We start from the raw sequence: 25038 nt of genomic DNA on the forward strand, positions 1-25038 counted from the left end.
AGTGTTGAGGGTCGGAGTTGGAGTGTTGAGGGTCAGGGTGGGAGTGGTGAGGGTCAGGGTTGGAGTGTTGATGGTCAGAGTTTGGAGTGTTGAGAGTCACGTTTTGGAGTGTTGAGGGTCAGGGTTGCAGTGTTGAGGGTTAGGATTGGAGTGTTGAGGCTCAGGGTTTGGAGTGTTGAGGGTCAGGGTTGGTGTGTTGAGGGTCAGGGTTTGGAGCATTAAGGGTCGCGGTTGGAGTGTTGAGGGTCACGGTAGGAGTGTTGAGGTTCAGGGTTGATGTGTTGAGGGTCAGGGTTGGAGTGGTGAGGATCAGGATTGCTCTGTTGATGGTCAGGGTTGTAGTGTTGAGGGTCATGGTTGGAGTGTTGAGGGTCAGGATTGGAGTGATGAGGGTCAGGGATGGAGTGTTGAGGGTCAGGGTTTAGAGTGTTGAGGGTCAGGGTTTGGAGTGTTAAGGGTGACGGTGGGAGGGTTGAAGCTCAGGGTTGGAGTGTTGAGGGTCAGGGTTTGCAGTGTTGAGGGTCATGGTTGGAGTGTTGAGGGTCAGGGCTTGAGTGTTGAGGGTCAGGGTTTGGAGTGTTGAGGGTCAGGGTTGGAGTGTTGAGGGTCAGGGTTTGCAGTGTTGAGGGTCAGGGTTGGAGTGTTTAGGGTCAGGGTTTGGAATGTTGAAGGTCATGGTTGGAGTGTTGAGGGTCAGGGTTGGAGTTTTGAGGGTTAGTGTTGGAGTGTTGCGGGTCATCGTTTGGAGAGTTGAGGTTCAGGGTTTGGAGTGTTGAGGGTCAGGGTTTGGAGTGTTGAGGGTCAGGGTTGGAGTGTTGAGGGTCAGGGTTGGAGTGTTGAGGGTCAGGGTTGGAGTGTTAAGGGTCAGGGTTGGAGTGTTGATGGTCAGGTTTAGAGTGTTGAGGGTCAGTTTTGGAGTGTTGAGGGTGAGGGTTGGAGTGTTGAGGGTCAGTGTTTAGAGTGTTGAGAGTCAGGGTTGGAGTGTTGCGGGTCAGGTTTAGAGTGTTGAGGGTCAGGGTTGGAGTGTTGAGGGTCAGGGTTGGAGTGTTGAGGGTCAGGGTTGGAGTGTTGAGGGTCAGGGTTGGAGTGTTGATGGTCAGGCTTGGGATTTTGAGGGTCAGAGTTGGACTGTTGAGGGTCAGGATTGGAGTTATGAGGGTCAGGGTTGGAGTGCTGAGGTTCAGGGTTGGAGTTTTTGAGGGTCAGGGTTTAGAGTGTTGAGGGTCAGGGTTTGGAGTGTTGAGGGTCAGGGATTGGAGCGTTGAGGGTGAGGGATTGGAGTGTTGAGGGTCAGGGTTTGGAGTGTTTAGGGTCAGAGTTGGTGTTTTGAGGGTCAGGGTTGGAGTGTTGAGGATCAGGATTGGGTTTATGAGGGTCAGGGTTGGAGTGGTGATGGTCAGGGTTGGAGTGGTGATGGTCAGGGTTGGAGTGTTCAGGGTCAGGCCTTGCAGTGTTGAGGGTCAGGGTTTAGAGTGTTGAGGGTCAGGATTTGGAGTGTTGAGGGTCAGGGTTGGAGTGTTAAGGGTCAGGGTTGGAGCGTTGAGGGTGAGGTTTAGAGTGTTGAGGGTCGGGGTTGGAGTGTTGAAGGTCAGGGTTGGAGTGTTGGAGGTCAGGGTTTGGAGTATTGAGGGTGTGTTTTGGAGTGTTGAGGGTCAGGGTTGGAGTGTTGCGGGTCAGGGTTGGAGTGTTGAGGGTCAGGGTTGGGATTTTGAGGGTCAGAGTTGGAGTGTTGAGGGTCAGGATTGGAGTGATGAGCTTCAGGGTTGGAGTGTTGAGGGTCAGGGTTGGAATGTTGAGGGTCAGGATTGGAGTGTTAAGGGTCAGGGTTGGAGTGTTGAGGGTCAGGGTTTGGAGTGTTGAGGGTCAGGGATTGGAGTGTTGAGGGTCAGAGATTGGAGTGTTGGAGGTCAGGGTTTGGAGTGTTGAGGGTCAGTTTTTGAGTGTTAAGGGTCAGGGTTGGAGTGTTAAGGGTCAGGTTTGGAGTGTTGAGGGTCAGGGTTTGGAGTATTGAGGGTGTGTTTTGGAGTGTTGAGGGTCAGGGTTGGAGTGTTGCGGGTCAGGGTTGGAGTGTTGAGGGTCAGGGTTGGGATTTTGAGGGTCAGAGTTGGAGTGTTGAGGGTCAGGATTGGAGTGTTGAGGGTCAGGGTTGGAGTGTTGAGGGTCAGGGTTGGAATGTGAGGGTCAGGGTTGGAGTGTTAAGGGTCAGGGTTGGAGTGTTGAGGGTCAGGGTTTGGAGTGTTGAGGGTCAGGGATTGGAGTGTTGAGGGTCAGAGATTGGAGTGTTGGAGGTCAGGGTTTGGAGTGTTTAGGGTCAGTTTTGGAGTGTTGCGGGTCTGGGTTGGAGTGTTGCGGGTCAGGTTTGGAGTGTTGAGTGGTCAGGGTTGGAGTGTTAAGGGTCAGGGTTTGGAGTGTTGAGGGTCAGGGTTGGAGTGTTGAGGGTCAGGGTTGGAGTGTTGAGGGTCAGGGTTGGAGTTTATGAGTGTCAGGGTTGCAGAGTTGAGGGTCAGGGTTTAGAGTGTTGATGGTCAGGGTTTGGAGTGTTGAGGCTCAGGGTTTGGAGTGTTGAGGGTCAGGGTTTGGAGTGTTGAGGGTCAGGGATTGGAGTGTTGAGGGTCAGAGATTGGAGTGTTGGAGGTCAGGGTTTGGAGTGTTTAGGGTCAGTTTTGGAGTGTTGCGGGTCTGGGTTGGAGTGTTGCGGGTCAGGTTTGGAGTGTTGAGTGGTCAGGGTTGGAGTGTTAAGGGTCAGGGTTTGGAGTGTTGAGGGTCAGGGTTGGAGTGTTGAGGGTCAGGGTTGGAGTGTTGAGGGTCAGCGTTGGAGTTTATGAGTGTCAGGGTTGCAGAGTTGAGGGTCAGGGTTTAGAGTGTTGATGGTCAGGGTTTGGAGTGTTGAGGCTCAGGGTTTGGAGTGTTGAGGGTCAGGGATTGGAGTGTTGTGGGTCAGGGTTTGGAGTGTTGAGGGTCAGACGTGGTGTGTTGAGGGTCAGGGTTGGAGTGGTGAGGGTCAGGGTTGGAGTGTTGAGGGTCAAAGTTGGAGTGTTCAGGGTCAGGCCTTGGAGTGTTGAGGGTCAGGGTATGTGTGGAGGGAAAGGGAAGGTGTTGAGGGTCAGGGTGGGTGTTAAGATTCAGGGAAGATGTTGAGAATCAGGGTACTTGCTGAGGGTCAGGGTAGGTGTTGAGGGTCAGGGTTGGAGTGTGGAGGGTCAGGGTTGGGGTGTTGAGGGTCAGGGTTAGACTGTTGAGGGTCAGAGTTGGAGTATTGAGGGTCAGGGTTTGAAGTGTTGAGGGTCGGGGTTAGAGTGTTGAGGGTCGGGGTTGGGATGTTGAGGGTCAGGGTTAGAGTGTTGAGGGTCAGGTTTGGAGTGTTGAGGGTCAGAGTTGGAGTGTTCAGGGTCAGGCCTTAGAGTGTTGAGGGTCAGGGTTTAGAGTGTTGAGGGTCAGGGTTTGGAGTTTTGAGGGTCAGGGTTGGAGTGTTGAGGCTCAGGGTTGGAGTGTTGAGGGTCAGGGTTGGAGTGTTGAGGGTCAGGGTTGGAGTGTTAAGGGTCAGGGTTGGAGTGTTGAGGGTCAGGATTGGAGTTATGAGGGTCAGGGTTGGAGTGCTGAGGGTCAGGGTTGGAGTTTTTGAGGGTCAGGGTTGCAGAGTTGGGGGTCAGGGTTTGGAGTGTTGAGGGTCAGGGATTGGAGCGTTGAGGGTGAGGGATTGGAGTGTTGAGGGTCAGGGTTTGGAGTGTTGAGGGTCAGAGTTGGTGTTTTGAGGGTCAGGGTTGGAGTGTTGAGGATCAGGGTTGGGTTTATGAGGGTCAGGGTTGGAGTGTTGAGGGTCAGGCTTGGAGTGGTGAGGGTCAGGGTTGGAGTGTTGAGGGACAGAGTTGGAGTGTTCAGGGTCAGGCCTTGCAGTGTTGAGGGTCAGCGTTTAGAGTGTTGAGGGTCAGGGATTGGAGTGTTGAGGGTCAGGGTTGGAGTGTTGAGGGTCAGGGTTGGAGTGTAAAGGGTGACGGTTGGAGTGTTGAAGGTCAGGGTTGGAGTGTTGAGCGTCAGGGTTTGGAGTGTTGAGGGTCAGGGTTGCACTTTTGACGGTCATGGTTGGAGTGTTGAGGGTCAGGGCTTGAGTGTTGAGGGTCAGGGTTTGGAGTGTTGAGGGTCAGGGATGGAGTGTTGAGGGTCAGAGTTTGCAGTGTTGGGGGTCAGGGTTTGGAGTTTTGAGGGTCAGGGTTGGAGTGTTGAGGGTCAGGGTTTGGAATGTTGAAGGTCATGGTTGGATTGTTGAGGGTCAAGGTTTCGAGTGTTGAGGGTCAGGGTTGGAGTATTGAGGGTCAGTGTTGGAGTGTTGCGGGTCAGCGTTTGGAGAGTTGAGGTTCAGCATTTGGAGTGTTGAGGGTCAGGGTTTGGAGTGTTGAGGGTCACGGTTGGAGTGTTGAGGGTCAGGGTTGGAGTGTTGAGGGTCAGGGTTGGAGTGTTAAGGGTCAGGGTTGGAGTGTTGATGGTCAGGTTTAGAGTATTGAGGGTCAGGGTTGGAGTGTTGAAGGCCAGGGTTGGAGTGTTGGAGGTCAGGTTTTGGAGTGTTGAGGGTCCGTTTTGGAGTGTTGAGGGTGAGGGTTGGAGTGTTGAGGGTCAGGGTTTAGAGTGTTGAGGGTCAGGGTTGGAGTGTTGCGGGTCAGGTTTAGAGTGTTGAGGGTCAGGGTTGGAGTGTTGAGGGTCAGGTTTGGAGTGTTGAGGGTCAGAGTTGGAGTGTTGAGGGTCAGGGTTGGAGTGTTGATGGTCAGGCTTTGGATTTTGAGGGTCAGAGTTGGACTGTTGAGGGTCATGTTTGGAGTTAAGAGGGTCAGGGTTGGAGTGTTAAGGGTCAGGGTTGGAGTGTTGAGGGTCAGGGGTTGGAGTGTTGAGGGTCAGGGATTGGAGTGTTGAGGGTCAGAGATTGGAGTGTTGGAGGTCAGGGTTTGGAGTGTTGAGGGTCAGTTTTGGAGTGTTGCGGGTCAGGGTTGGAGTGTTGCGGGTCAGGTTTGGAGTGTTGAGGGTCAGGGTTGGAGTGTTAAGGGTCAGGGTTTGGAGTGTTGAGGGTCAGGGTTGGAGTGTTGAGGGTCAGGGTTGGGAGTGTTGAGGGTCAGAGTTGGTGTTTTGAGGGTCAGGGTTGGAGTGTTGAGGATCAGGGTTCGGTTTATGAGGTCAGGGTTGGAGTGTTGTGGGTCAGGGTTGGAGTGGTGAGCGTCAGGGTTGGAGTGTTGAGGGACAGAGTTGGAATATTCAGGGTCAGGCCTTGCAGTGTTGAGGGTCAGGGTTTAGAGTGTTGAGGGTCAGGTTTTGGAGTGTTGAGGGTAAGGGTTGGAGTGTTGAAGGTCAGGGTGGAGTGTTGAGGGTCAGGGTTGGAGTGTTAAGGGTCAGGGTTGGAGTGTTAAGGGTCAGGGTTGGAGTGTTGAGGGTGAGGTTTAGAGTGTTGAGGGTCGGGGTTGGAGTGTTGAAGGTCAGGGTTGGAGTGTTGGAGGTCAGGGTTTGGAGTATTGAGGGTGTGTTTTGGAGTGTTGAGGGTCAGGGTTGGAGTGTTGCGGGTCAGGGTTGGAGTGTTGAGGGTCAGGGTTGGAGTGTTGAGGGTCAGGGTTGGGATTTTGAGGGTCAGAGTTGGAGTGTTGAGGGTCAGGATTGGAGTGATGAGCGTCAGGGTTGGAGTGTTGAGGGTCAGGGTTGGAATGTTGAGGGTCAGGTTTGGAGTGTTAAGGGTCAGGGTTGGAGTGTTGAGGGTCAGGGATTGGAGTGTTGAGGGTCAGGGATTGGAGTGTTGAGGGTCAGAGATTGGAGTGTTGGAGGTCAGGGTTTGTAGTGTTGAGGGTCAGTTTTGGAGTGTTGCGAGTCTGGGTTGGATTGTTGCGGGTCAGGTTTGGAGTGTTGAGGGTCAGGGTTGGAGTGTTAAGGGTCAGGGTTTGGAGTGTTGAGGGTCAGCGTTGGAGTGTTGAGGGTCAGGGTTGGAGTGTTGAGGGTCAGCGTTGGAGTTTTTGAGTGTCAGGGTTGCAGAGTTGAGGGTCAGGGTTTAGAGTGTTTATGGTCAGGGTTTGGAGTGTTGAGGCTCAGGGTTTGGAGTGTTGAGGGTCAGGGATTGGAGTGTTGTGGGTCAGGGTTTGGAGTGTTGAGGGTCAGACTTGGTGTGTTGAGTGTCAGGGTTGGAGTGGTGAGGGTCAGGGTTGGAGTGTTGAGGGTCAAAGTTGGAGTGTTCAGGGTCAGGCCTTGGAGTGTTGAGGGTCAGGGTATGTGTGGAGGGAAAGGGATGGTGTTGAGGGTTAGGGTGGGTGTTAAGATTCAGGGAAGATGTTGAGGATCAGGGTACTTGCTGAGGGTCAGGGTAGGTGTTGAGGGTCAGGGTTGGAGTGTGGAGGGTCAGGGTTGGGGTGTTGAGTGTCAGGGTTAGACTGTTGAGGGTCAGAGTTGGAGTATTGAGGATCAGGGTTGGAGTGTTAAAGGTCAGGTTTGGAATGTTGAGGGTCAAGGTTAGAGTGTTGAGGGTCAGAGTTGGAGTGTTGAGGGTCAGGGTTTGAAGAGTTGAGGGTCGGGGTTACAGTGTTGAGGGTTGGGATGTTGAGGGTCAGGGTTAGAGTGTTGAGGGTCAGGTTTGGAGTGTTGAGGGTCAGAGTTGGAGTGTTCAGGGTCAGGCCTTGGAGTGTTGAGGGTCAGGGCTTAGAGTGTTGAGGGTCAGGGATTGGAGTTTTGAGGGTCAGGGTTGGAGTGTTGAGGGTCAGGGTTGGAGTGTTGAGGGTCAGGGTTGGAGTGTTAAGGGTCAGGGTTGGAGTGTTGAGGGTTAGGATTGGAGTTATGAGGGTCAGGGTTGGAGTGCTGAGGGTCAGGGTTGGAGTTTTTGAGGGTCAGGGTTGCAGAGTTGGGGGTCAGGGTTTGGAGTGTTGAGGGTCAGGGATTGGAGTGTTGAGAGACAGGGATTGGAGTGTTGAGGGTCAGGGTTTGGAGTGTTCAGGGTCAGAGTTGGTGTTTTGAGGGTCAGGGTTGGAGTGTTGAGGATCAGGGTTGGGTTTATGAGGGTCAGGGTTGGAGTGTTGAGGGTCAGGGTTGGAGTGGTGAGGGTCAGGTTTGGAGTGTTGAGGGACAGAGTTGGAGTGTTCAGGGTCAGGCCTTGCAGTGTTGATGGTCAGGGTTTAGAGTGTTGAGGGTCAGGGTTTGGAGTGTTGAGGGTCAGGGTTGGAGTGTTGAGGGTCAGGGTTGGAGTGTTGAGGGTCAGGGTTGGAGTGTTAAGGGTCAGGGTTGGAGTGTTAAGGGTCACGGTTGGAGTGTTGAGGGTGAGGTTTAGAGTGTTGAGGGTCGGGGTTGGAGTGTTGAAGGTCAGGGTTGGAGTGTTGGAGGTCAGGGTTTGGAGTATTGAGGGTGTGTTTTGGAGTGTTGAGGGTCAGGGTTGGAGTGTTGCGGGTCAGGGTTGGAGTGTTGAGGGTCAGGGTTGGGATTTTGAGGGTCAGGGTTGGAGTGTTAAGGGTCAGGGTTGGAGTGTTGAGGGTCAGGGATTGGAGTGTTGAGGGTCAGGGATTGGAGTGTTGAGGGTCAGAGATTGGAGTGTTGGAGGTCAGGGTTTGGAGTGTTGAGGGTCAGTTTTGGAGTGTTGCGGGTCTGGGTTGGATTGTTGCGGGTCAGGTTTGGAGTGTTGAGGGTCAGGGTTGGAGTGTTAAGGGTCAGGGTTTGGAGTGTTGAGGGTCAGCGTTGGAGTGTTGAGGGTCAGGGTTGGAGTGTTGAGGGTCAGCATTGGAGTTTTTGAGTGTCAGGGTTGCAGAGTTGAGGGTCAGGGTTTAGAGTGTTGATGGTCAGGGTTTGGAGTGTTGAGTCTCAGGGTTTGGAGTGTTGAGGGTCAGGGATTGGAGTGTTGTGGGTCAGGGTTTGGAGTGTTGAGGGTCAGACTTGGTGTGTTGAGTGTCAGGGTTGGAGTGGTGAGGGTCAGGGTTGGAGTGTTGAGGGTCAAAGTTGGAGTGTTCAGGGTCAGGCCTTGGAGTGTTGAGGGTCAGGGTATGTGTGGAGGGAAAGGGATGGTGTTGAGGGTTAGGGTGGGTGTTAAGATTCAGGGAAGATGTTGAGGATCAGGGTACTTGCTGAGGGTCAGGGTAGGTGTTGAGGGTCAGGGTTGGAGTGTGGAGGGTCAGGTTTGGGGTGTTGAGGGTCAGGGTTAGACTGTTGAGGGTCAGAGTTGGAGTATTGAGGATCAGGGTTGAAGTGTTAAAGGTCAGGTTTGGAATGTTGAGGGTCAAGGTTAGAGTGTTGAGGGTCAGAGTTGGAGTGTTGAGGGTCAGGGTTTGAAGTGTTGAGGGTCGGGTTTAGAGTGTTGAGGGTTGGGATGTTGAGGGTCAGGGTTAGAGTGTTGAGGGTCAGGTTTGGAGTGTTGAGGGTCAGAGTTGGAGTGTTCAGGGTCAGGCCTTGGAGTGTTGAGGGTCAGGGTTTAGAGTGTTGAGGGTCAGGGTTTGGAGTTTTGAGGGTCAGGGTTGGAGTATTGAGGGTCAGGGTTGGAGTGTTGAGGGTCAGGGTTGGAGTGTTAAGGGTCAGGGTTGGAGTGTTAAGGGTCAGGGTTGGAGTGTTGAGGGTCATGATTGGAGTTATGAGGGTCAGGGTTGGAGTGCTGAGGGTCAGGGTTGGAGTTTTTGAGGGTCAGGGTTGCAGAGTTGGGGGTCAGGGTTTGGAGTGTTGAGGGTCAGGGATTGGAGCGTTGAGGGTCAGGGATTGGAGTGTTGAGGGTCAGGGTTTGGAGTGTTGAGGGTGAGAGTTGGTGTTTTGAGGGTAAGGGTTGGAGTGTTGAGGATCAGGGTTGGGTTTATGAGGGTCAGGGTTGGAGTGTTGAGGGTCAGGGTTGGAGTGGTGAGGGTCAGGTTTGGAGTGTTGAGGGATAGAGTTGGAGTGTTCAGGGTCAGGCCTTGCAGTGTTGAGGGTCAGCGTTTAGAGTGTTGAGGGTCAGGGTTTGGAGTGTTGAGGGTCAGGGTTGGAGTGTTGAGGGTCAGGGTTGGAGTGTTGAGGGTCAGGGTTGGAGTGTTGAGGGTCAGGGTTGGAGTGTTAAGGGTCAGGGTTGGAGTGTTAAGGGTCAGGGTTGGAGTGTTGAGGGTGAGGTTTAGAGTGTTGAGGGTCGGGGTTGGAGTGTTGAAGGTCAGGGTTGGAGTGTTGGAGGTCAGGGTTTGGAGTATTGAGGGTCAGTTTTGGAGTGTTGAGGGTCAGGGTTGGAGTGTTGTGGGTCAGGGTTGGAGTGTTGAGGGTCAGGGTTGGGATTTTGAGGGTCAGAGTTGGAATGTTGAGGGTCAGGTTTGGAGTGATGAGCGTCAGGGTTGGAGTGTTGAGGGTCCGGGTTGGAGTAATTGAGGGTCAGGGTTAAAGAGTTGAAGGTCAGGGTTTAGAGTGTTGAGGGTCAGGGTTTGGAGTGTTGAGGGTCAGGGATTGGAGTGTTGAGGGTCAGGGATTGGAGTGTTGAGGGTCAGGGTTTGGAGTATTGAGGGTCAGGGTTTGGAGTGTTGAGGGTCAGAGTTGGTGTGTTGAGGGTCAGGGTAGGAGTGTTGAGGGTCAGGGTTGGGTTTATGAGGGTCAGGGTTGGAGTGTTGAGGGTCGGGGTTGGAGTGTTGAAGGTCAGGGTGGGAGTGGTGAGGGTCAGGGTTGAAGTGTTGAGGGTCAGAGTTTGGAGTGTTGAGAGTCATGTTTTGGGGTGTTGAGGGTCAGGGTTGCAGTGTTGAGGGTTAGGGTTTGGAGCATTAAGGGTCGCGGTTGGAGTGTTGAGGGTCACGGTTGGAGTGTTGAGGGTCAGGGTTGAGGTGTTGAGGTTCAGGGTTGGAGTGTTGAGGGTCAGGATTGCTCTGTTGATGGTCAGGGTTGTAGTGTTGAGGGTCATGGTTGGAGTGTTGAGGGTCAGGATTGGAGTGATGAGGGTCAGGGATGGAGTGTTGAGGGTCAGGGTTTAGAGTGTTGAGGGTCAGGGTTTGGAGTGTTAAGGGTGACGGTTGGAGGGTTGAAGGTCAGGGTTGGAGTGTTGAGCGTCAGGGTTTGGAGTGTTGAGGGTCAGGGTTGCACTGTTGACGGTCATGGTTGGAGTGTTGAGGGTCAGGGCTTGAGTGTTGAGGGTCAGGGTTTGGAGTGTTGAGGGTCAGGATTGGAGTGTTGAGGGTCAGGGTTTGCAGTGTTGGAGGTCAGGGTTTGGAGTGTTGAGGGTCAGGGTTGGAGTGTTGAGGGTCAGGGTTGGAGTGTTGAGGGTCAGGGTTGGAGTGTTAAGGGTCAGGGTTGGAGTGTTGATGGTCAGGTTTAGAGTGTTGAGGGTCAGGGTTGGAGTGTTGAAGGCCAGGGTTGGAGTGTTGGAGGTCAGGGTTTGGAGTGTTGAGGGTCAGTTTTGGAGTGTTGAGGGTGAGGGTTGGAGTGTTGAGGGTCAGTGTTTAGAGTGTTGAGAGTCAGGGTTGGAGTGTTGCGGGTCAGGTTTAGAGTGTTGAGGGTAAGGGTTGGAGTGTTGAGGGTCAGGGTTGGAGTGTTGAGGGTCAGGGTTGGAGTGTTGAGGGTCAGGGATGGAGTGTTGATGGTCAGGCTTGGGATTTTGAGGGTCAGAGTTGGACTGTTGAGGGTCAGGATTGGAGTTATGAGGGTCAGGGTTGGAGTGCTGAGGGTCAGGGTTGGAGTATTTGAGGGTCAGGGTTGCAGAGTTGGGGGTCAGGGTTTGGAGTGTTGAGGGTCAGGGATTGGAGCGTTGAGGGTGAGGGATTGGATTGTTGAGGGTCAGGGTTTGGAGTGTTGAGGGTCAGAGTTGGTGTTTTGAGGGTCAGGGTTGGAGTGTTGAGGATCAGGGTTGGGTTTATGAGGGTCAGGGTTGGAGTGTTGAGGGTCAGGCTTGGAGTGGTGAGGGTCAGGGTTGGAGTGTTGAGGGACAGAGTTGGAGTGTTCAGGTTCAGGTCTTGCAGTGTTGAGGGTCAGTGTTTAGAGTGTTGAGGGTCAGGGTTTGGAGTGTTGAGGGTCAGGGTTGGAGTGTTGAGGGTCAGGGTGGAGTGTTGAGGGTCAGGGTTGGAGTGTTAAGGGTCAGGGTTGGAGTGTTAAGGGTCAGGGTTGGAGTGTTGAGGGTGAGGTTTAGAGTGTTGAGGGTCGGGGTTGGAGTGTTGAAGGTCAGGGTTGGAGTGTTGGAGGTCAGGGTTTGGAGTATTGAGGGTGTGTTTTGGAGTGTTGAGGGTCAGGGTTGGAGTGTTGCGGGTCAGGGTTGGAGTGTTGAGGGTCAGGGTTGGGATTTTGAGGGTCAGGGTTGGAGTGTTAAGGGTCAGGGTTGGAGTGTTGACGGTCAGGGATTGGAGTGTTGAGGGTCAGGGATTGGAGTGTTGAGGGTCAGAGATTGGAGTGTTGGAGGTCAGGGTTTGGAGTGTTGAGGGTCAGTTTTGGAGTGTTGCGGGTCTGGGTTGGATTGTTGCGGGTCAGGTTTGGAGTGTTGAGGGTCAGGGTTGGAGTGTTAAGGGTCAGGGTTTGGAGTGTTGAGGGTCAGCGTTGGAGTGTTGAGGGTCAGGGTTGGAGTGTTGAGGGTCAGCGTTGGAGTTTTTGAGTGTCAGGGTTGCAGAGTTGAGGGTCAGGGTTTAGAGTGTTGATGGTCAGGGTTTGGAGTGTTGAGTCTCAGGGTTTGGAGTGTTGAGGGTCAGGGATTGGAGTGTTGTGGGTCAGGGTTTGGAGTGTTGAGGGTCAGACTTGGTGTGTTGAGTGTCAGGGTTGGAGTGGTGAGGGTCAGGGTTGGAGTGTTGAGGGTCAAAGTTGGAGTGTTCAGGGTCAGGCCTTGGAGTGTTGAGGGTCAGGGTATGTGTGGAGGGAAAGGGATGGTGTTGAGGGTTAGGGTGGGTGTTAAGATTCAGGGAAGATGTTGAGGATCAGGGTACTTGCTGAGGGTCAGGGTAGGTGTTGAGGGTCAGGGTTGGAGTGTGGAGGGTCAGGTTTGGGGTGTTGAGGGTCAGGGTTAGACTGTTGAGGGTCAGAGTTGGAGTATTGAGGATCAGGGTTGAAGTGTTAAAGGTCAGGTTTGGAATGTTGAGGGTCAAGGTTAGAGTGTTGAGGGTCAGAGTTGGAGTGTTGAGGGTCAGGGTTTGAAGTGTTGAGGGTCGGGTTTAGAGTGTTGAGGGTTGGGATGTTGAGGGTCAGGGTTAGAGTGTTGAGGGTCAGGTTTGGAGTGTTGAGGGTCAGAGTTGGAGTGTTCAGGGTCAGGCCTTGGAGTGTTGAGGGTCAGGGTTTAGAGTGTTGAGGGTCAGGGTTTGGAGTTTTGAGGGTCAGGGTTGGAGTGTTGAGGGTCAGGGTTGGAGTGTTGAGGGTCAGGGTTGGAGTGTTAAGGGTCAGGGTTGGAGTGTTAAGGGTCAGGGTTGGAGTGTTGAGGGTCAGGATTGGAGTTATGAGGGTCAGGGTTGGAGTGCTGAGGGTCAGGGTTGGAGTTATTGAGGGTCAGGGTTGCAGAGTTGGGGGTCAGGGTTTGGAGTGTTGAGGGTCAGGGATTGGAGCGTTGAGGGTCAGGGATTGGAGTGTTGAGGGTCAGGGTTTGGAGTGTTGAGGGTCAGAGTTGGTGTTTTGAGGGTAAGGGTTGGAGTGTTGAGGATCAGGGTTGGGTTTATGAGGGTCAGGGTTGGAGTGTTGAGGGTCAGGGTTGGAGTGGTGAGGGTCAGGTTTGGAGTGTTGAGGGATAGAGTTGGAGTGTTCAGGGTCAGGCCTTGCAGTGTTGAGGGTCAGCGTTTAGAGTGTTGAGGGTCAGGGTTTGGAGTGTTGAGGGTCAGGGTTGGAGTGTTGAGGGTCAGGGTTGGAGTGTTGAGGGTCAGGGTTGGAGTGTTGAGGGTCAGGGTTGGAGTGTTGAGGGTCAGGGTTGGAGTGTTAAGGGTCAGGGTTGGAGTGTTAAGGGTCAGGGTTGGAGTGTTGAGGGTGAGGTTTAGAGTGTTGAGGGTCGGGGTTGGAGTGTTGAAGGTCAGGGTTGGAGTGTTGGAGGTCAGGGTTTGGAGTATTGAGGGTCAGTTTTGGAGTGTTGAGGGTCAGGGTTGGAGTGTTGTGGGTCAGGGTTGGAGTGTTGAGGGTCAGGGTTGGGATTTTGAGGGTCAGAGTTGGAATGTTGAGGGTCAGGTTTGGAGTGATGAGCGTCAGGGTTGGAGTGTTGAGGGTCCGGGTTGGAGTAATTGAGGGTCAGGGTTAAAGAGTTGAAGGTCAGGGTTTAGAGTGTTGAGGGTCAGGGTTTGGAGTGTTGAGGGTCAGGGATTGGAGTGATGAGGGTCAGGGATTGGAGTGTTGAGGGTCAGGGTTTGGAGTATTGAGGGTCAGGGTTTGGAGTGTTGAGGGTCAGAGTTGGTGTGTTGAGGGTCAGGGTAGGAGTGTTGAGGGTCAGGGTTGGGTTTATGAGGGTCAGGGTTGGAGTGTTGAGGGTCGGGGTTGGAGTGTTGAAGGTCAGGGTGGGAGTGGTGAGGGTCAGGGTTGAAGTGTTGAGGGTCAGAGTTTGGAGTGTTGAGAGTCATGTTTTGGGGTGTTGAGGGTCAGGGTTGCAGTGTTGAGGGTTAGGGATTGGAGCATTAAGGGTCGCGGTTGGAGTGTTGAGGGTCACGGTTGGAGTGTTGAGGGTCAGGGTTGAGGTGTTGAGGTTCAGGGTTGGAGTGTTGAGGGTCAGGATTGCTCTGTTGATGGTCAGGGTTGTAGTGTTGAGGGTCATGGTTGGAGTGTTGAGGGTCAGGATTGGAGTGATGAGGGTCAGGGATGGAGTGTTGAGGGTCAGGGTTTAGAGTGTTGAGGGTCAGGGTTTGGAGTGTTAAGGGTGACGGTTGGAGGGTTGAAGGTCAGGGTTGGAGTGTTGAGCGTCAGGGTTTGGAGTGTTGAGGGTCAGGGTTGCACTGTTGACGGTCATGGTTGGAGTGTTGAGGGTCAGGGCTTGAGTGTTGAGGGTCAGGGTTTGGAGTGTTGAGGGTCATGGTTGGAGTGTTGAGGGTCAGGGTTTGCAGTGTTGGAGGTCAGGGTTTGGAGTGTTGAGGGTCAGGGTTGGAGTGTTGAGGGTCAGGGTTGGAGTGTTGAGGGTCAGGGTTGGAGTGTTAAGGGTCAGGGTTGGAGTGTTGATGGTCAGGTTTAGAGTGTTGAGGGTCAGGGTTGGAGTGTTGAAGGCCAGGGTTGGAGTGTTGGAGGTCAGGGTTTGGAGTGTTGAGGGTCAGTTTTGGAGTGTTGAGGGTGAGGGTTGGAGTGTTGAGGGTCAGTGTTTAGAGTGTTGAGAGTCAGGGTTGGAGTGTTGCGGGTCAGGTTTAGAGTGTTGAGGGTAAGGGTTGGAGTGTTGAGGGTCAGGGTTGGAGTGTTGAGGGTCAGGGTTGGAGTGTTGAGGGTCAGGGATGGAGTGTTGATGGTCAGGCTTGGGATTTTGAGGGTCAGAGTTGGACTGTTGAGGGTCAGGATTGGAGTTATGAGGGTCAGGGTTGGAGTGCTGAGGGTCAGGGTTGGAGTATTTGAGGGTCAGGGTTGCAGAGTTGGGGGTCAGGGTTTGGAGTGTTGAGGGTCAGGGATTGGAGCGTTGAGGGTGAGGGATTGGATTGTTGAGGGTCAGGGTTTGGAGTGTTGAGGGTCAGAGTTGGTGTTTTGAGGGTCAGGGTTGGAGTGTTGAGGATCAGGGTTGGGTTTATGAGGGTCAGGGTTGGAGTGTTGAGGGTCAGGCTTGGAGTGGTGAGGGTCAGGGTTGGAGTGTTGAGGGACAGAGTTGGAGTGTTCAGGTTCAGGCCTTGCAGTGTTGAGGGTCAGTGTTTAGAGTGTTGAGGGTCAGGGTTTGGAGTGTTGAGGGTCAGGGTTGGAGTGTTGAGGGTCAGGGTGGAGTGTTGAGGGTCAGGGTTGGAGTGTTAAGGGTCAGGGTTGGAGTGTTAAGGGTCAGGGTTGGAGTGTTGAGGGTGAGGTTTAGAGTGTTGAGGGTCGGGGTTGGAGTGTTGAAGGTCAGGGTTGGAGTGTTGGAGGTCAGGATTTGGAGTACTGAGGGTGTGTTTTGGAGTGTTGATGGTCAGGGTTGGAGTGTTGTGGGTCAGGGTTGGAGTGTTGAGGGTCAGGGTTGGGATTTTGAGGGTCAGAGTTGGAGTGTTGAGGGTCAGGATTGGAGTGATGAGCGTCAGGGTTGGAGTGTTGAGGGTCAGGGTTGGAATGTTGAGGGTCAGGGTTGGAGTGTTAAGGGTCAGGGTTGGAGTGTTGAGGGTCAGGGGTTGGAGTGTTGAGGGTCAGGGATTGGAGTGTTGAGGGTCAGAGATTGGAGTGTTGGAGGTCAGGGTTTGGAGTGTTGAGGGTCAGTTTTGGAGTGTTGCGGGTCAGGGTTGGAGTGTTGCGGGTCAGGTTTGGAGTGTTGAGGGTCAGGGTTGGAGAGTTAAGGGTCAGGGTTGGAGTGTTGAGGGTCAGGGTTGGGAGTGTTGAGGGTCAGAGTTGGTGTTCTGAGGGTCAGGGTTGCAGTGTTGAGGATCAGGGTTGGGTTTACGAGGGTCAGGGTTGGAGTGTTGAGGGTCAGGCTTGGAGTGGTGAGGGTCAGGGTTGGAGTGCTGAGTGACAGAGTTGGAGTGTTCAGGGTCAGGCCTTGCAGTGTTGAGGGTCAGGGTTTAGAGTGTTGAGGGTCAGGGTTTGGAGTGTTGAGGGTCAGGGTTGGAGTGTTGAGGGTGAGGTTTAGAGTGTTGAGGGTCGGGGTTGGAGTGTTGAAGGTCAGGGTTGGAGTGTTGGAGGTCAGGGTTTGGAGTATTGAGGGTCAGTTTTGGAGTGTTGAGGGTCAGGGTTGGAGTGTTGTGGGTCAGGGTTGGAGTGTTGAGGGTCAGGGTTGGGATTTTGAGGGTCAGAGTTGGAATGTTGAGGGTCAGGTTTGGAGTGATGAGCGTCAGGGTTGGAGTGTTGAGGGTCCGGGTTGGAGTAATTGAGGGTCAGGGTTAAAGAGTTGAAGGTCAGGGTTTAGAGTGTTGAGGGTCAGGGTTTGGAGTGTTGAGGGTCAGGGATTGGAGTGATGAGGGTCAGGGATTGGAGTGTTGAGGGTCAGGGTTTGGAGTATTGAGGGTCAGGGTTTGGAGTGTTGAGGGTCAGAGTTGGTGTGTTGAGGGTCAGGGTAGGAGTGTTGAGGGTCAGGGTTGGGTTTATGAGGGTCAGGGTTGGAGTGTTGAGGGTCGGGGTTGGAGTGTTGAAGGTCAGGGTGGGAGTGGTGAGGGTCAGGGTTGAAGTGTTGAGGGTCAGAGTTTGGAGTGTTGAGAGTCATGTTTTGGGGTGTTGAGGGTCAGGGTTGCAGTGTTGAGGGTTAGGGATTGGAGCATTAAGGGTCGCGGTTGGAGTGTTGAGGGTCACGGTTGGAGTGTTGAGGGTCAGGGTTGAGGTGTTGAGGTTCAGGGTTGGAGTGTTGAGGGTCAGGATTGCTCTGTTGATGGTCAGGGTTGTAGTGTTGAGGGTCATGGTTGGAGTGTTGAGGGTCAGGATTGGAGTGATGAGGGTCAGGGATGGAGTGTTGAGGGTCAGGGTTTAGAGTGTTGAGGGTCAGGGTTTGGAGTGTTAAGGGTGACGGTTGGAGGGTTGAAGGTCAGGGTTGGAGTGTTGAGCGTCAGGGTTTGGAGTGTTGAGGGTCAGGGTTGCACTGTTGACGGTCATGGTTGGAGTGTTGAGGGTCAGGGCTTGAGTGTTGAGGGTCAGGGTTTGGAGTGTTGAGGGTCATGGTTGGAGTGTTGAGGGTCAGGGTTTGCAGTGTTGGAGGTCAGGGTTTGGAGTGTTGAGGGTCAGGGTTGGAGTGTTGAGGGTCAGGGTTGGAGTGTTGAGGGTCAGGGTTGGAGTGTTAAGGGTCAGGGTTGGAGTGTTGATGGTCAGGTTTAGAGTGTTGAGGGTCAGGGTTGGAGTGTTGAAGGCCAGGGTTGGAGTGTTGGAGGTCAGGGTTTGGAGTGTTGAGGGTCAGTTTTGGAGTGTTGAGGGTGAGGGTTGGAGTGTTGAGGGTCAGTGTTTAGAGTGTTGAGAGTCAGGGTTGGAGTGTTGCGGGTCAGGTTTAGAGTGTTGAGGGTAAGGGTTGGAGTGTTGAGGGTCAGGGTTGGAGTGTTGAGGGTCAGGGTTGGAGTGTTGAGGGTCAGGGATGGAGTGTTGATGGTCAGGCTTGGGATTTTGAGGGTCAGAGTTGGACTGTTGAGGGTCAGGATTGGAGTTATGAGGGTCAGGGTTGGAGTGCTGAGGGTCAGGGTTGGAGTATTTGAGGGTCAGGGTTGCAGAGTTGGGGGTCAGGGTTTGGAGTGTTGAGGGTCAGGGATTGGAGCGTTGAGGGTGAGGGATTGGATTGTTGAGGGTCAGGGTTTGGAGTGTTGAGGGTCAGAGTTGGTGTTTTGAGGGTCAGGGTTGGAGTGTTGAGGATCAGGGTTGGGTTTATGAGGGTCAGGGTTGGAGTGTTGAGGGTCAGGCTTGGAGTGGTGAGGGTCAGGGTTGGAGTGTTGAGGGACAGAGTTGGAGTGTTCAGGTTCAGGCCTTGCAGTGTTGAGGGTCAGTGTTTAGAGTGTTGAGGGTCAGGGTTTGGAGTGTTGAGGGTCAGGGTTGGAGTGTTGAGGGTCAGGGTGGAGTGTTGAGGGTCAGGGTTGGAGTGTTAAGGGTCAGGGTTGGAGTGTTAAGGGTCAGGGTTGGAGTGTTGAGGGTGAGGTTTAGAGTGTTGAGGGTCGGGGTTGGAGTGTTGAAGGTCAGGGTTGGAGTGTTGGAGGTCAGGATTTGGAGTACTGAGGGTGTGTTTTGGAGTGTTGATGGTCAGGGTTGGAGTGTTGTGGGTCAGGGTTGGAGTGTTGAGGGTCAGGGTTGGGATTTTGAGGGTCAGAGTTGGAGTGATGAGGGTCAGGATTGGAGTGATGAGCGTCAGGGTTGGAGTGTTGAGGGTCAGGGTTGGAATGTTGAGGGTCAGGGTTGGAGTGTTAAGGGTCAGGGTTGGAGTGTTGAGGGTCAGGGGTTGGAGTGTTGAGGGTCAGGGATTGGAGTGTTGAGGGTCAGAGATTGGAGTGTTGGAGGTCAGGGTTTGGAGTGTTGAGGGTCAGTTTTGGAGTGTTGCGGGTCAGGGTTGGAGTGTTGCGGGTCAGGTTTGGAGTGTTGAGGGTCAGGGTTGGAGAGTTAAGGGTCAGGGTTGGAGTGTTGAGGGTCAGGGTTGGGAGTGTTGAGGGTCAGAGTTGGTGTTCTGAGGGTCAGGGTTGCAGTGTTGAGGATCAGGGTTGGGTTTACGAGGGTCAGGGTTGGAGTGTTGAGGGTCAGGCTTGGAGTGGTGAGGGTCAGGGTTGGAGTGCTGAGTGACAGAGTTGGAGTGTTCAGGGTCAGGCCTTGCAGTGTTGAGGGTCAGGGTTTAGAGTGTTGAGGGTCAGGGTTTGGAGTGTTGAGGGTCAGGGTTGGAGTGTTGAGGGTCAGGGTGGAGTGTTGAGGGTCAAGGTTGGAGTGTTAAGGGTCAGGGTTGGAGTGTTAATGGTCAGGGTTGGAGTGTTGAGGGTAAGGTTTAGAGTGTTGAGGGTCGGGGTTGGAGTGTTATAGGTCAGGGTTGGAGTGTTGGAGGTCAGGGTTTGGAGTATTGAGGGTGTGTTTTGGAGTGTTGAGGGTCAGGGTTGGAGTGTTGAGGGTCACGGTTGGAGTGTTGAGGGTCAGGGTTGGGATTTTGAGGGTCAGAGTTGGAGTGTTGAGGGTCAGGATTGGAGTGATGAGCGTCAGGGTTGGAGTGTTGAGGGTCAGGGTTGGAATGTTGAGGGTCAGGGTTGGAGTGTTAAGGGTCAGGGTTGGAGTGTTGAGGGTGAGGTTTAGACTGTTGAGGGTCGGGGTTGGAGTGTTGAAGGTCAGGGTTGGAGTGTTGGAGGTCAGGGTTTGGAGTATTGAGGGTCAGTTTTGGAGTGTTGAGGGTCAGGGTTGGAGTGTTGTGGGTCAGGGTTGGAGTGTTGAGGGTCAGGGTTGGGATTTTGAGGGTCAGAGTTGGAATGTTGAGGGTCAGGTTTGGAGTGATGAGCGTCAGGGTTGGAGTGTTGAGGGTCCGGGTTGGAGTTATTGAGGGTCAGGGTTAAAGAGTTGAAGGTCAGGGTTTAGAGTGTTGAGGGTCAGGGTTTGGAGTGTTGAGGGTCAGGGATTGGAGTGTTGAGGGTCAGGGATTGGAGTGTTGAGGGTCAGGGTTTGGAGTATTGAGGGTCAGGGTTTGGAGTGTTGAGGGTCAGAGTTGGTGTGTTGAGTGTCAGGGTAGGAGTGTTGAGGGTCAGGGTTGGGTTTATGAGGGTCAGGGTTGGAGTGTTGAGGGTCGGGGTTGGAGTGTTGAAGGTCAGGGTGGGAGTGGTGAGGGTCAGGGTTGAAGTGTTGAGGGTCAGAGTTTGGAGTGTTGAGAGTCATGTTTTGGGGTGTTGAGGGTCAGGGATGCAGTGTTGAGGGTTAGGGTTTGGAGCATTAAGGGTCGCGGTTGGAGTGTTGAGGGTCACGGTTGGAGTGTTGAGGGTCAGGTTTAGAGTGTTGAGGGTAAGGGTTGGAGTGTTGAGGGTCAGGGTTGGAGTGTTGAGGGTCAGGGTTGGAGTGTTGAGGGTCAGGCATGGGATTTTGAGGGTCAGAGTTGGACTGATGAGGGTCAGGATTGGAGTTATGAGGGTCAGGGTTGGAGTGCTGAGGGTCAGGGTTGGAGTGCTGAGGGTCAGGGTTGGAGTATTTGAGGGTCAGGGTTGCAGAGTTGGGGGTCAGGGTTTGGAGTGTTGAGGGTCAGGGATTGGAGCGTTGAGGGTGAGGGATTGGATTGTTGAGGGACAGGGTTTGGAGTGTTGAGGGTCAGAGTTGGTGTTTTGAGGGTCAGGGTTGCAGTGTTGAGGATCAGGGTTGGGTTTACGAGGGTCAGGGTTGGAGTGTTGAGGGTCAGGCTTGGAGTGGTGAGGGTCAGGGTTGGAGTGCTGAGTGACAGAGTTGGAGTGTTCAGGGTCAGGCCTTGCAGTGTTGAGGGTCAGGGTTTAGAGTGTTGAGGGTCAGGTTTTGGAGTGTTGAGGGTCAGGGTTGGAGTGTTGAGGGTCAGGGTGGAGTGTTGAGGGTCAAGGTTGGAGTGTTAAGGGTCAGGGTTGGAGTGTTAAGGGTCAGGGTTGGAGTGTTGAGGGTAAGGTTTAGAGTGTTGAGGGTCGGGGTTGGAGTGTTATAGGTCAGGGTTGGAGTGTTGGAGGTCAGGGTTTGGAGTATTGAGGGTGTGTTTTGGAGTGTTGAGGGTCAGGGTTGGAGTGTTGCGGGTCAGGGTTGGAGTGTTGAGGGTCAGGGTTGGGATTTTGAGGGTCAGAGTTGAAGTGTTGAGGGTCAGGATTGGAGTGATGAGCGTCAGGGTTGGAGTGTTGAGGGTCAGGGTTGGAATGTTGAGGGTCAGGGTTGGAGTGTTAAGGGTCAGGGTTGGAGTGTTGAGGGTCAGGGTTTGGAGTGTTGAGGGTCATGGATTGGAGTGTTGAGGGTCAGAGATTGGAGTGTTGGAGGTCAGGGTTTGGAGTGTTGAGGGTCAGTTTTGGAGTGTTGCGGGTCTGGGTTGGAGTGTTGCGGGTCAGGTTTGGAGTGTTGAGTGTCAGGGTTGGAGTGTTAAGGGTCAGGGTTTGGAGTGTTGAGGGTCAGGGTTGGAGTGTTGAGGGTCAGGGTTGGAGTGTTGAGGGTCAGCGTTGGAGTTTTTGAGTGTCAGGGTTGCAGAATTGAGGGTCAGGGTTTAGAGTGTTGATGGTCAGGGTTTGGAGTGTTGAGGCTCAGGGTTTGGAGTGTTGAGGGTCAGGGATTGGAGTGTTAAGGGTCAGGGTTGGAGTGTTGAGGGTGAGGTTTAGACTGTTGAGGGTCGGGGTTGGAGTGTTGAAGGTCAGGGTTGGAGTGTTGGAGGTCAGGGTTTGGAGTATTGAGGGTCAGTTTTGGAGTGTTGAGGGTCAGGGTTGGAGTGTTGTGGGTCAGGGTTGGAGTGTTGAGGGTCGGGGTTGGGATTTTGAGGGTCAGAGTTGGAATGTTGAGGGTCAGGTTTGGAGTGATGAGCGTCAGGGTTGGAGTGTTGAGGGTCCGGGTTGGAGTAATTGAGGGTCAGGGTTAAAGAGTTGAAGGTCAGGGTTTAGAGTGTTGAGGGTCAGGGTTTGGAGTGTTGAGGGTCAGGGATTGGAGTGTTGAGGGTCAGGGATTGGAGTGTTGAGGGTCAGGGTTTGGAGTATTGAGGGTCAGGGTTTGGAGTGTTGAGGGTCAGAGTTGGTGTGTTGAGGGTCAGGGTAGGAGTGTTGAGGGTCAGGGTTGGGTTTATGAGGGTCAGGGTTGGAGTGTTGAGGGTCGGGGTTGGAGTGTTGAAGGTCAGGGTGGGAGTGGTGAGGGTCAGGGTTGAAGTGTTGAGGGTCAGAGTTTGGAGTGTTGAGAGTCATGTTTTGGGGTGTTGAGGGTCAGGGTTGCAGTGTTGAGGGTTAGGGTTTGGAGCATTAAGGGTCGCGGTTGGAGTGTTGAGGGTCACGGTTGGAGTGTTGAGGGTCAGGGTTGAGGTGTTGAGGTTCAAGGTTGGAGTGTTGAGGGTCAGGATTGCTCTGTTGATGGTCAGGGTTGTAGTGTTGAGGGTCATGGTTGGAGTGTTGAGGGTCAGGATTGGAGTGATGAGGGTCAGGGATGGAGTGTTGAGGGTCAGGGTTTAGAGTGTTGAGGGTCAGGGTTTGGAGTGTTAAGGGTGACGGTTGGAGGGTTGAAGGTCAGGGTTGGAGTGTTGAGCGTCAGGGTTTGGAGTGTTGAGGGTCAGGGTTGCACTGTTGACGGTCATGGTTGGAGTGTTGAGGGTCAGGGCTTGAGTGTTGAGGGTCAGGGTTTGGAGTGTTGAGGGTCAGGATTGGAGTGTTGAGGGTCAGGGTTTGCAGTGTTGGAGGTCAGGGTTTGGAGTGTTGAGGGTCAGGGTTGGAGTGTTGAGGGTCAGGGTTGGAGTGTTGAGGGTCAGGGTTGGAGTGTTAAGGGTCAGGGTTGGAGTGTTGATGGTCAGGTTTAGAGTGTTGAGGGTCAGGGTTGGAGTGTTGAAGGCCAGGGTTGGAGTGTTGGAGGTCAGGGTTTGGAGTGTTGAGGGTCAGTTTTGGAGTGTTGAGGGTGAGGGTTGGAGTGTTGAGGGTCAGTGTTTAGAGTGTTGAGAGTCAGGGTTGGAGTGTTGCGGGTCAGGTTTAGAGTGTTGAGGGTAAGGGTTGGAGTATTGAGGGTCAGGGTTGGAGTGTTGAGGGTCAGGGTTGGAGTGTTGAGGGTCAGGGATGGAGTGTTGATGGTCAGGCTTGGGATTTTGAGGGTCAGAGTTGGACTGTTGAGGGTCAGGATTGGAGTTATGAGGGTCAGGGTTGGAGTGCTGAGGGTCAGGGTTGGAGTATTTGAGGGTCAGGGTTGCAGAGTTGGGGGTCAGGGTTTGGAGTGTTGAGGGTCAGGGATTGGAGCGTTGAGGGTGAGGGATTGGATTGTTGAGGGTCAGGGTTTGGAGTGTTGAGGGTCAGAGTTGGTGTTTTGAGGGTCAGGGTTGGAGTGTTGAGGATCAGGGTTGGGTTTATGAGGGTCAGGGTTGGAGTGTTGAGGGTCAGGCTTGGAGTGGTGAGGGTCAGGGTTGGAGTGTTGAGGGACAGAGTTGGAGTGTTCAGGGTCAGGCCTTGCAGTGTTGAGGGTCAGTGTTTACAGTGTTGAGGGTCAGGGTTTGGAGTGTTGAGGGTCAGGGTTGGAGTGTTGAGGGTCAGGGTGGAGTGTTGAGGGTCAGGGTTGGAGTGTTAAGGGTCAGGGTTGGAGTGTTAAGGGTCAGGGTTGGAGTGTTGAGGGTGAGGTTTAGAGTGTTGAGGGTCGGGGTTGGAGTGTTGAAGGTCAGGGTTGGAGTGTTGGAGGTCAGGGTTTGGAGTAATGAGGGTGTGTTTTGGAGTGTTGATGGTCAGGGTTGGAGTGTTGTGGGTCAGGGTTGGAGTGTTGAGGGTCAGGGTTGGGATTTTGAGGGTCAGAGTTGGAGTGTTGAGGGTCAGGATTGGAGTGATGAGCGTCAGGGTTGGAGTGTTGAGGGTCAGGGTTGGAATGTTGAGGGTCAGGGTTGGAGTGTTAAGGGTCAGGGTTGGAGTGTTGAGGGTCAGGGGTTGGAGTGTTGAGGGTCAGGGATTGGAGTGTTGAGGGTCAGAGATTGGTGTGTTGGAGGTCAGGGTTTGGAGTGTTGAGGGTCAGTTTTGGAGTGTTGCGGGTCAGGGTTGGAGTGTTGCGGGTCAGGTTTGGAGTGTTGAGGGTCAGGGTTGGAGAGTTAAGGGTGAGGGTTGGAGTGTTGAGGGTCAGGGTTGGGAGTGTTGAGGGTCAGAGTTGGTGTTTTGAGGGTGAGGGTTGCAGTGTTGAGGATCAGGGTTGGGTTTACGAGGGTCAGGGTTGGAGTGTTGAGGGTCAGGCTTGGAGTGGTGAGGGTCAGGGTTGGAGTGCTGAGTGACAGAGTTGGAGTGTTCAGGGTCAGGCCTTGCAGTGTTGAGGGTCAGGGTTTAGAGTGTTGAGGGTCAGGTTTTGGAGTGTTGAGGGTCAGGGTTGGAGTGTTGAGGGTCAGGGTGGAGTGTTGAGGGTCAAGGTTGGAGTGTTAAGGGTCAGGGTTGGAGTGTTAAGGGTCAGGGTTGGAGTGTTGAGGGTAAGGTTTAGAGTGTTGAGGGTCGGGGTTGGAGTGTTATAGGTCAGGGTTGGAGTGTTGGAGGTCAGGGTTTGGAGTATTGAGTGTGTGTTTTGGAGTGTTGAGGGTCAGGGTTGGAGTGTTAAGGGTCAGGGTTGGAGTGTTGAGGGTCAGGGTTGGAGTGTTGAGGGTCAGGGATTGGAGTGTTGAGGGTCAGAGATTGGAGTGTTGGAGGTCAGGGTTTGGAGTGTTGAGGGTCAGTTTTGGAGTGTTGCGGGTCTGGGTTGGAGTGTTGCGGGTCAGGTTTGGAGTGTTGAGTGTCAGGGTTGGAGTGTTAAGGGTCAGGGTTTGGAGTGTTGAGGGTCAGGGTTGGAGTGTTGAGGGTCAGGGTTGGAGTGTTGAGGGTCAGCGTTGGAGTTTTTGAGTGTCAGGGTTGCAGAGTTGAGGGTCAGGGTTTAGAGTGTTGATGGTCAGGGTTTGGAGTGTTGAGGCTCAGGGTTTGGAGTGTTGAGGGTCAGGGATTGGAGTGTTGTGGGTCAGGGTTTGGAGTGTTGAGGGTCAGACTTGGTGTGTTGAGGGTCAGGGCTGGAGTGTTGAGGGTCAAAGTTGGAGTTTTCAGGGTCAGGCCTTGGAGTGTTGAGGGTCAGGGTATGTGTGGAGGGAAAGGGATGGTGTTGAGGGTTAGGGTGGGTGTTAAGATTCAGGGAAGATGTTGAGGATCAGGGTACTTGCTGAGGGTCAGGGTCGGTGTTGAGGGTCAGGGTTGGAGTGTGGAGGGTCAGGGTTGGGGTGTTGAGGGTCAGGGTTGGACTGTTGAGGGTCAGAGTTGGAGTATTGAGGATCAGGGTTGGAGTGTTAAAGGTCAGGTTTGGAATGTTGAGGGTCAAGGTTAGAGTGTTGAGGGTCGGGGTTGGAGTGTTGAGGGTCAGGGTTTGAAATGTTGAGGGTCGGGGTTAGAGTGTTGAGGGTCGGGGTTGGGATGTTGAGGGTCAGGGTTAGAGTGTTGAGGGTCAGGTTTGGAGTGTTGAGGGTCAGAGTTGGAGTGTTGAGGGTCAGGGTTGGAGTGTTGAGGGTTAGGATTGGAGTTATGAGGGTCAGGGTTGGAGTGCTGAGGGTCAGGGTTGGAGTTTTTGAGGGTCAGGGTTGCAGAGTTGGGGGTCAGGGTTTGGAGTGTTGAGGGTCAGGGATTGGAGCGTTGAGGGTCAGGGATTGGAGTGTTGAGGGTCAGGGTTTGGAGTGTTGAGGGTCAGAGTTGATGTTTTGAGGGTCAGGGTTGGAGTGTTGAGGATCAGGGTTGGGTTTATGAGGGTCAGGGTTGGAGTGTTGAGGGTCAGGTTTGGAGTGGTGAGGGTCAGGTTTGGAGTGTTCAGGGACCGAGTTGGACTGTTCAGGGTCAGGCCTTGCAGTGTTGAGTGTCAGCGTTTAGAGTGTTGAGGGTCAGGGTTTGGAGTGTTGAGGGTCAGGATTTGGAGTGTTGAGGGTCAGGGATTGGAGTGTTGAAGGTCAGGGTTTGGAGTGTTGAGGGTCAGACTTGGTGTGTTGAGGGTCAGGGTTGGGTTTATGAGGGTCAGGGT

General features: G+C 53.7%; 1 protein-coding gene across 1 annotated transcript in view; it reads right to left on the reverse strand.

Moving 5' to 3' along the window:
• LOC144675345 (sodium channel regulatory subunit beta-1-like) overlaps nucleotides 1-25038 on the reverse strand; it is a 92014-nt gene that overhangs the window by 27021 nt on the left and 39955 nt on the right. The gene's annotated exons all lie outside the window — the stretch shown is intronic.

The sequence above is a fragment of the Cetorhinus maximus genome, unplaced genomic scaffold (assembly GCF_964194155.1).
Source record: "Cetorhinus maximus unplaced genomic scaffold, sCetMax3.hap1.1 HAP1_SCAFFOLD_961, whole genome shotgun sequence".
Lineage (NCBI taxonomy): Eukaryota > Metazoa > Chordata > Chondrichthyes > Lamniformes > Cetorhinidae > Cetorhinus > Cetorhinus maximus.